The sequence below is a fragment of the Pinus tabuliformis genome, chromosome 8, assembly GCF_031772625.1.
Source record: "Pinus tabuliformis cultivar Carrire ecotype Pingquan chromosome 8, CPIR1, whole genome shotgun sequence".
NCBI classification, from domain to species: Eukaryota; Viridiplantae; Streptophyta; class Pinopsida; order Pinales; family Pinaceae; genus Pinus; species Pinus tabuliformis.
In genome coordinates this window covers 1435717120-1435727428 of record NC_142294.1, presented here as the reverse complement: position 1 = coordinate 1435727428, position 10309 = coordinate 1435717120, and the positions used below count along the sequence as shown (strand labels likewise).

Here is a 10309-nt window from a genome sequence, read left to right as displayed (position 1 = left end):
ACTTGGGTTACCCCCGTTGAGTCTGATTTTTGTGATGGTTAGCCTATTTGTCAAGACCTTGTCCTCCATCCATCTTTTCTTCATGCCACTCTTATCGCGCCCCTGTGACATCAATGAGAGTTGTATGTCTCAAATAGTTATTAGGTGAAATTTTTTAAAATTGACCCTTGATTACTTTATCTTCATGTTGCGAGAGAGGATGAATTGGTAGGGGAAAAAAATATTTTCCATTTTCATATTTAATGCATTCAAACAAGCATGAACCATGGTTGACTTATTGCATTTTCCCATTGCCCACCCTTATTCAATTTGGTCCAACATTTGAGTATTATATAATGGTTGTTGATTGTGATATTTCTCTGTTTTATCTCATGATTAAACATAGGGGTAAGAGATGTGATATTAATCCAATAACATGTTGGTTTCATTGGTTGCATGACTATACTTAGTTTTCGTATTGCATGTTAGGATAGTTAGTATAAGATCATGTGTTTCACATTCTTGTGTGTGCATCCTTTTTTTTTATGTTGATCATGCTTATGTGTCTGCATAATAATTAGATATCATGTCTATTTTTTAGCTAACAATTTATTTTAGTATGATGTTATCCTATCTCGAAAGTGTGATGATCAGCACCCTGCTCATATCCTATCAAACAAGTTGTTGTGAGAGTACAGATAACAGGTCAGTGAGCACCAGGGATTTCTATGATTCTCATCCACTCCTCATTCAAGCACATGGAACATACACTTTACGGTCAGCACATGTCCTCAAATTGGAGCTAGATGTTACCCGCCAAAAGGTAGGTAACCCTTAGGAGAAGAAAATTCTCCTCTTTGGACAACTTGTTGACCAAACACCCTAATTGATCAACAAATAATATTACGCTTGGATCATCCACCTATTTCTCTAGTAAGATATCTCTCTCATCTGGAATTTTTTCTTGAAGGATTGAGATTTTTTTTTCAAGTGGTACTAGCATAGTAGTAGATACCCCTTGAGGGATGAGTTTTCTCCCTTTTTGCAGTACTCTAGAGGTTGTTGTACCCCATCCAGAGAGAAATTCTCACCTTGATGATGAAATTTTTCCCCTATAGAGATGAGTGTCGAGCTATGAGATGATTCCACATGGTACTTGACCCTCATAAGTACCCCAAAATATTGGAATGATAAGCCAATGAAGTTAGGCATTGGATTATTGGATGATATCTCCAAATGGACCCAGGATGCCCCCTAAGTTGACCTTGATACTATTTGATGGACGTTTTTTGTTCTAGAGCATCGATGATTGATTATTCTTGAGATGACAATTGGGGGGCTTGCACATCATTTGGAGACACTGACACTAGAGTATAATGGTGCCACCTCACTTCTTTTTCCCTTAGAATGTGACATGAGGCATAATTATGATGACACCATGGTTTTAGAGGCATTTTATGGAGGCATACCCATGCACTTTGATCCTTTCTTAGGATAAGGAGCACTTATGATCCATTTTGTCACTTGTGGCATATTGAGCACTTATGGAGGATGGAATCATAGTGGAGAACTTTATTTCCCACATGTGTGGGCTATTTTTGGGCATTTACGTTATGTTTTTGAGCTATATTTAGGTCATCTTGTGACCTTACACTCATCAAACACTTAAGCAAACTTGTTTTAGGGATTTTCTTGTCAAAATTGTGAAACTAAGGCAAGTTAGACCTCATATAAATAAAGGAGGTTAATTTCACTTTGTATCATCACTCACTCATCATACTTTCCTCTCTTTCAGAGTGTGCATTAGTCTTCTTGTCTCTACTTGGGAAAAATGTGATCTTTTATGGTGCGAGTTTCTCTTGGAGATGGCTTTTGGCTTGGAGATGATATCCTCACATTGATTGAAGTGTTTCTCTTGGAAAAGTTTGTAATTTTAATGCATATTATCTATATTTTACATGTTGTATTTGTGTAGGAGGTTTTCTAATTGTGCCATAAAGTGAATTGTGTGAAAATTCGGCTAACCTCGAATCTTATTATAGAAATAGATGTTATTTATTTTATTTGTCAATTTAACTAAACAAATATTTTTTGTGTGCTACGACAAATATTGAAACAAATACACTGAAACATTCACAAAACAAATACTGCAGAAGAAATAAAAACGCTGGAAGAAATAGATGCACACACACAAAATACACCGTTATTTTTGGACTAAGTCCCCAAAAAAACCAAACTCGGGAAAATAGGTACAACAAGCGAGGGTTTTGATATTATGCAGTAGTGAAAACTGAGTAAAATATATGGATGCTTAAACTAGCAATCCAAACAGAGAAATAACTAGCAATAATAACTAGTGAGAAATAACTAGCAATAATAACTAGTGAGAAAAATTTCTCACTCCACAGGCGATCCAACATTGACCTCATCTCAAATTGAGCTGCTCCTTACTCCCTTTGCGTAGTAACTGCGTCAGCCTATGCAGTTATTGCATCCCAAAAGCTCAGAATTGTGTCTCCTTTCACTGTGTCGTCAGTTGATGTCTGGGAAACTAGTACTCTTTGCATCTGGACCCTATGCGCAACTTATGGTTCAAAATTTATACTTATCCCTAGCAAAATGAAAATCTCCCCAAGAGGGCTTTGTGATGCCTCTCTGTGGCAATCACTACCTCTCTGCAATGTACTCGACGAAACTGGAAAAGATTCCTCTGGCCTCACTATCTTTGCCCCTCTTTGCTTCGATCTCACTTAATCACTTCCTGCAACACGCAACTGCTACTTCAGAAATTGATTTCTCGACAAAATAGAACTCTGCAAGTGTCTCCTCCAAGCCCCATCGACATTCTTCTGATAGCCCTCTATTGAGACTTCAACAACCATATTAGATCTTAATCTATGAATAGGATTAACTATAAGTCGATTTGTGTGAGTTTCTAGAAGATTCACACCATAACTTAATTAATTATGATTAATTAGTCATATTCCCTACGTTTAGACTTAGGAAATATTTAGAAAACGACTAATAATCTAATTAAGCCATCTCTAGGTGGAATTTCCAGAAAGAATTAATGGGTTTTGGAGATCTCATGTATTCTATCATCTCCACAATTTTTTGTGGCTAGAACACATTTGATTCTACAAAAAGTAACACTCCCTCTTAGCAAAGAATGTGTTCTAGTGTTGTTGCCCCCTATAGCACCACCCTGTCTCTACATCATCTCCTGTCACACTGTTGATATTTGGTTGTTGTTTCCCACCAACAACTGCACAACTCCGATATGTGTTTCATTTGTGTTGTTGCTGACCCTCCAAACTTGTTGCCAACACTGCATTCACACAACAACCCCCTCTCCATTTGTTTTTGTTGCAACTAAAACATCTGCAACTGAAATGACTCCAAAATAATGAATCAACTGTGATCAGTATGATACATCTATCACCTGACTTTCTGACTATTGCTAGTATCTGCATTATCACTAAGGCATCTGCACTGCTACTGACTCTGCACTGTTCCAACTGCACTGCTACCAACTTTTCACTACGCTCCCCAACGTTTGACATGCAACTAGACTCTGCATTTGTCACTCTAGCATCTGACTGCATCTACTGCCATTGATCCATCCTTCTACTGAAATACTGTGGGCTCCCATAGCAAGGTTCTGATTCAAGAGGTGGATCTCCTCAAGAATATTTCCCATATGTAGCACTCTGAGGCTACAAAACCAAATCACCTCATTTGACTCCTGGGGGTATGTCAGCAAACATGGTGAAGTCTTCCTCCAACCTGGAGGAAAGCCTATCGATCTTTTTTGACGTTGCTTGATGGTCTTGCTTCTCCTCCTTGTCCTTCTTCTTGAGAGGACACTAAGTGTTGTAGTGGCCAAGCTCACCACATCTGAAGCACTTGACCTTTGGCAAGTCCTTCTTTACCCCCTGCTCCCCTTGTCCCTGACTGGGACCCTTCGATGCGAGGGCCACATTCTCCTCCTCCTTCACTTGCTTCGACTTGCTGATGTTGCCACTGATGGAACTCTTCACTAAGTCTCGCCTCAACTCCTACTGCAAATTAACCCACATCTTGTCCCACCTTGGCAAGGTTTCTCTGCCCAAATTTATTTGGACGAATACTTTCAACTCCTTGGAGACACTATTGAGTGCCAATCTTACTAGATTTGTGGCTTGATGTGCTGCTCCAACAACTGACAATTGATCCCAGATCTCCTGAATCCTATTGAGGTAGGGGTCTATGCATTACCCCTTCTACATCCTGTTGCATCTCAGTTTTTTTTCCAAGTACTTCTTCCACTGCTCAAAAGTGCCTTGGTATAGGGTGGAAAGTGTATCCCACATCTCCTTGGTTGTTCCTTGGATCGCTATGTGTGATACACTGTGATCTCGAGCACCGTCAAGAATTAACCTCTTTTCCCTCACCATCTCCTTTTGATATTCCTTCAGCTGATCTGCATCTGTGGGGATAGCTACCACTGCTTCTATGAATGGCTTCAAGCCATACTCATCTAGAAGGAAGGACATCCTTGCCTTCCATATGACATAGTTGGAAGCATCGTCCAACCTGCCCTGATCTCGTAGTCCAGCAGTGGCCATCTTAGCAAAATGAGTCGAAATCCTCCTCTTCTCTTCTTCTTAGTTGTTGCTAGGCTTTACACACTCCCTGTTGGAGTGAGTAAATCTTCTGGCACAACCACTGTTGATCTGCAAGAGAAAATTGAACTTCTGAAGCTAGAAGTCCCTTGAGGAAAATTTTCCTCAGCATGTGCTCTTTCTTCCTCCTGATGCTATTTTTCACTAGCAACTGCTACAAAATACTCTGTCCAGCTACAAATCTGCTATGTAAGGAAATTACTGGGTGCTCCTTCTGCCTCTGGTAATCTTCGAACTAGAGAAATTTGATTTATCTATTTCTCTCTCAGAGAAATCGATTTTTCCTCAAGAAATTGACCCTCCTGGCCAAGAAACTGTGTTGCCTCTAAGGGTTTTGAACTGTTGCTTATGAAGAGCTACGAAATTCCTCTTTCCTTTTGCTATTGAGCTCTTCGTCTTACAATCTGCGCTTTGATACCATGTGAAAATTTGGCTAACCTCGAATCCTATTATAGAAATAGATGTTATTTATTCTATTTGTTAATTTAATTAAACAAATTATTTGTTGTGTGCTACGACAAATATTGAAACAAATACATTGAACCTTCACAAAACAAATACTACAGAATAAATAAAAACACTGGAAGAAATAGATGCACACACACAAAATACACCGTTATTTTTGAACTAAGTCCCCAGAAAAACCCAACTTGAGAAAATTGGAACAAGTGAGGGTTTTGATATTATGCAGTAGTGAAAACTGAGTAAAATATATGGATGCTTAAACTAGCAATCCAAATAGAGAAATAACTGGCAATAATAACTAGTGAGAAAAATTTCCTACTCCACAGGTGATCTAACAATGACCTCAAATCGAATTGAGTTGTTGCTTACTCCCTCTGTGCAGTCACACCGTTAGCCTATGCAGTTACTGCATCCCACAAGCTCAGAACTGCCTCTCCTCTCACTGTCTCATCAGCTGTTTTCTGGGAAACTGATATTCTTTGCCTCCGGACCCTTTGCCCAGCTTCTGGCTTTGAATTTATCCTTCTCCCCAGTAAAATGGAAATCTCCCCAAGAGGGCTCTGCGCTGCCTCTCTGTGGCAATCACTGCCTCTCTACAATGTACTCTCTAGAACTGGAAAAGATTCCTCCGACTCACTATCTCTATCCCTCTCTCACTGCTTTGATCTCACTAAATCACTTCTGGCAACATGTAGTTGCTACTTCGGAAATCGATTTCTTAGCAAAATCGAACTTTGCAAGTGTCTCCTCCAATCCCCGTTGACTTTCTTCTTATAACCCTCTATTGAAACTTCAACGACCAAGATTACATCTTATTTTATGGTTAGGATTAACTAGAAGTCGATCCATGTGAGTTTCTAGAAGATTCACACAATAACTTAATTAATTCTGATTAATTAGTCATATTCCCTAAGTTTAGACTTACCAAATATTTAAAAAATAACTAATAATCTAATTAAGTCATCTCTAGGTGGAATTTCCATAAACTCTTTCTGGGTTTTGGATATCTCATGTATTCTAGCCTCTCTACAAAATTTCGTGGCTAGAACACATATCATGATGCAAAAACTAACAAATTTCTAAATATGCCTTGAAATATTGCTTCGCTACAATATGTAAAAAAAATTTTTTTATAGACCATTAAGAGAACTCTAGCATGGATTCTGACTTAGAGGCGTTCAATCATGATCTGACACACGGTAGCTTCGCACCATTGGCTTTTCAACCAAGCGCGATGACCAATTGTGTGAATCAATGGTTCCTCTCATACTAAGTTGAATTACCATTGCGGTGCGGTTCATTAGTAGGGTAAAACTAACTAGTCTCACGATGGTCTAAACCCAACTCACTTTCCCTATTGATGGGTGAACAATCCAACACTTGGTGAATTCTGCTTCACAATGATAGGAAGAGCCGATATCGAAGGATCAGAAAGAAACGCCACTATGAGCGCTTGGCTGCCACAAGCCAGTTATCCCTGTGGTAACTTTTCTGACACCTCTAGCTTCAAATTTTGAAAATCTAAAGGATCGATAGGCCACGCTTTCACGATTTGTATTCGTACTGAAAATCAAAATGAAATGAGCTTTTACCCTTTTGTTCCACACGAGATTTCTGTTCTCGTTGAGCTCATCTTAGGACACCTGCGTTATTATTTAACAGATGTACCGCCCCAGTCAAACTCCCCGCCTGACAATGTCTTCTCCCTAGATCGACCTGCCGAAACGTGCCTTAAGGCCAAAAACAGGGGCAGTGCCCCATCTTCGCCCCACGGAATAAGTAAAATAACGTAAAAAGTAGTGGTATTTCACTTGCGTCGAAAACGACTCCCACTTATTCTACACCTCTCAAGTCATTTCACAAAGTCGGACTAGAGTCAAGCTCAACAGGGTCTTCTTTCCTCGCTGATTCTGCCAAGCCCGTTCCCTTGGCTGTGGTTTCACTAGATAGTAGATAGGGACAGTGGGAATCTTGTTAATCCATTCATGCACATCACTAATTAGATGACGAGGCATTTGGCTACCTTAAGAGAGTCATAGTTACTCCTGCTATTTACCCGCGCTTGGTTGAATTTCTTCACTTTGACATTTAGAGCACTGGGCAGAAATCACATTGCGTCAGCATTCGCAAGGACCATCACAATGCTTTGTTATAATGTAATAGTTGGATTCCCCTTGTCCGTACCAGTTCTGAGTCGACTGTTCGCCGCCTAGGGAAAAGCCCCTGGTAGGGGGCATTCTACACCCATAGCCCAATCGGCATGCGACTGCCTGCCCTCGCCGTAAGAACAGCTTGGGCAGACTACCAACAGCCCACGAGTTGAGGGCGTAGACCCCTAGGCCCAGCCCTTAGAGCCAGTCCTTTTCTCGAAGTTACAGATCCGTTTTGCTGACTTCCCTTACCTACATTGTTCTATTGACAAAGGCTGTTCACCTTGGAGAATTGATGCGGTTATGAGTACGACTGGGCATGAATGGTACTCAGTCCTCTAGATTTTCAAGGGCCGCTGAGGGCACACCGGACACCACAAGACGTGCAGTGCTCTTCTAGCTGCTAGACCCTATCTCCGGGTGAACCGATTCCAGGGTGGGCAAGCTGTTAAAAAGAAAAGATAACTCTTCCCGGGGCCCTCGACGACGTCTCCGGATTTCCTAACGCCGCTGCTTTTTGCCATGTCCCAGTTTAGGAATATTAACCCGATTCCCTTTCGATGCTCGTGCAGAGTGCATCATTGATACAAGGCTTCCCCATCTCTTAGGATCGACTAACCCTGTCCAAGCACTGTTCACATGGAACCTTTCCCCACTTCAGTCTTCAAAGTTCTCATTTGAATATTTGCTACTACCACCATGATCTGCACCGGGGGTCGATACACCCAAGCTCATGCTTGAGGTTTCTCAATGACCCCCGCGTCCTCCTACTCATCAAATCCAAGCAATTGCTCCAATGGTTGAGTATAGGTTGCACGCTTCAGCGCCATCCATTTTTAGGGCTAGTTAATTCGGCAGGTGAGTTGTCACACACTCCTCCACCAGAGTTTCCTCTGGCTTTGCCCTACTTAGGCATAGTTCACCATCTTTCGGGTCCCAACAGGTATGCTCGCACTTGAGCCCTTCGCATAAGCTCAAGGTCGGTCGATGATGCACCCCTAGAGAGTGGATCTCGCCCGTCAGCTTCCTTGCGCCTCGCAGGTTTTCAAACCCGCCGACTCGCACACATGTTAGACTCCTTGGTCCGTGTTTCAAGACAAGTTGAATGGAAAGCCTGCCAACCAACACCACGAGCGCGCAGGTGCACACGGCCCGCCACAAGGGCGCATGCTTCGTTCCTCGACCACCGAAACAACAAACCGACAGGCAGTAATCCACCCGCACTTGTGACGATGCAGCAGCCCGTGTTGGTTTGCAGCTCAACTCGAGTGGCAGACCAGCCTGAGTCGTTCCACATCTGACCGAGACGCATCTATAGCCTCCATCCGCTTCCCTCCCGGCAATTTCAAGCACTCTTTAACTCTCTTTTCATCTTTCCCTCGCGATACTTGTTCGTTATCGATCTCTCGCCCGTATTTAGCCTTGGACAGAATTTGCCACCCAATTAGGGCTGCATTCCCAAACAACCCAACTCGCTGACAACGCCTCATGGTGCGGCAGGGTCCCAGCTCGACGGAGCTGTCACCCTCTCAGGCGCCCCCTTCCAAGGTTGTTATCATTGATTCTTATCTTAGAAGACTCCATTAAGCCCATTTAGAACAAGGCACCAGTCACAGTAGTGTTGATCACCTCTCTTTGTTAATAATTTTATCCCTTTCTTTCCAATTCCTAGATATTTAGGGTTAGGGTTAAGGTTTTCTTTGAAATATTTCTAAAAAATTATTTATGTTCGATGTATTGTTGTCTTAAAAGTGGGAATTTCATTTAATAAATATATAAAAGAAAAATCTAGCATTACATGCATGTTGAAACCCTCTTTTAGGTCTAATGTCATCATTATGTTGTTGTTTATGCATAGTTTCAATTATAAAAATACACTATAAACCCTCGATCCTAAGTATTTATGTGAATACCTTGCACCTTTTGTTGATTAATCATTGATAGACCTTCTTCTTTCACTGTTATATGACATTTCATGCCTTATCATTGAAATCTACAAGACTCTAACTTATAGCGGCCATATAATTGGTCTTGGAATATAATATCTGAATTTTGTCAATGAATATTTAAGCCCTTTGTTGGAAATAATATTGAGAGTGGGGGTGAATCAATGTTTATAGTTCAATAATTTTTCATTTCCCAAATAGATTTATATACGCTACTTCTATGAAGTGAACTTGCGTGTACACGCTACTTTGATTAGAGAAACCAGCTTATACCCAGAGAACTTATGATTTAGTCAATTTATCATGTGTTGATCTTTAATCAATGCACCAGTAACTTGTAAAACATTGCAGTAAAAACACAATAAACCATCACACATAAGCAACACACATGAACACCAAGATTTAAGGTGGAAACCCAATGCGGGAGAAAAACCACCTGTTGTTGTCGTCTCTGTCTTCTTTTAATATTAAGAACTCTATTTACAATCTTGTACTGGTGCAGACTCATACCAGTACGCTGACACCCACCTGCAGAAGGCTACAACCTTCTCTTGTTTTCCAGCTTCTACTAGAAGGGAGCTACAACCCCCTAGCTCTTGTACTAGCCAATGTGTTTACTAGTATGAGGCGTTGGCCCACAGAAGGCTATGAACTTCTCTCTTCCTCTAGGGACCACGTTTCATAAATTTTCAGACTAGGTGCTCCTGGTACAAAACAATACAAATGAAGGCCTCGTTTCATCAAATTTTCATACTAGACCCATCAGAACTTTCAAACTGCATCAACTAATAATCAATGAATCTGAACAGTCAGATCACTATCACCAGAACACTGTGCTGAACCCAGAAACGTGCATCATCATTCAAAACCAAATGTAACCTCAAAAATCATGTATCAGAACGTATACACTACTTTACTGAACCCAACCTGCGTGTATATGCTACTCCCTTTAACCAAACCTGCGTATACCTTCAAAACTACTCAAACACAAAACTTATGAATCAAGTCTATACCAACCAACAATACACTGAACATCTACTATTAATTTACAGAGGTTTACACAGGCAATAGTGGAGATAACCCTTCTCACTTAAACAATCAATCA

General features: G+C 40.9%; 1 pseudogene; it reads right to left on the bottom strand.

The window, feature by feature from the left end:
• Window positions 1-6003: 6003 nt before the first annotated feature.
• LOC149241069 (25S ribosomal RNA) lies at window positions 6004-8977 on the bottom strand (annotated as a pseudogene).
• Between the last annotated feature and the right edge of the window lie 1332 nt (window positions 8978-10309).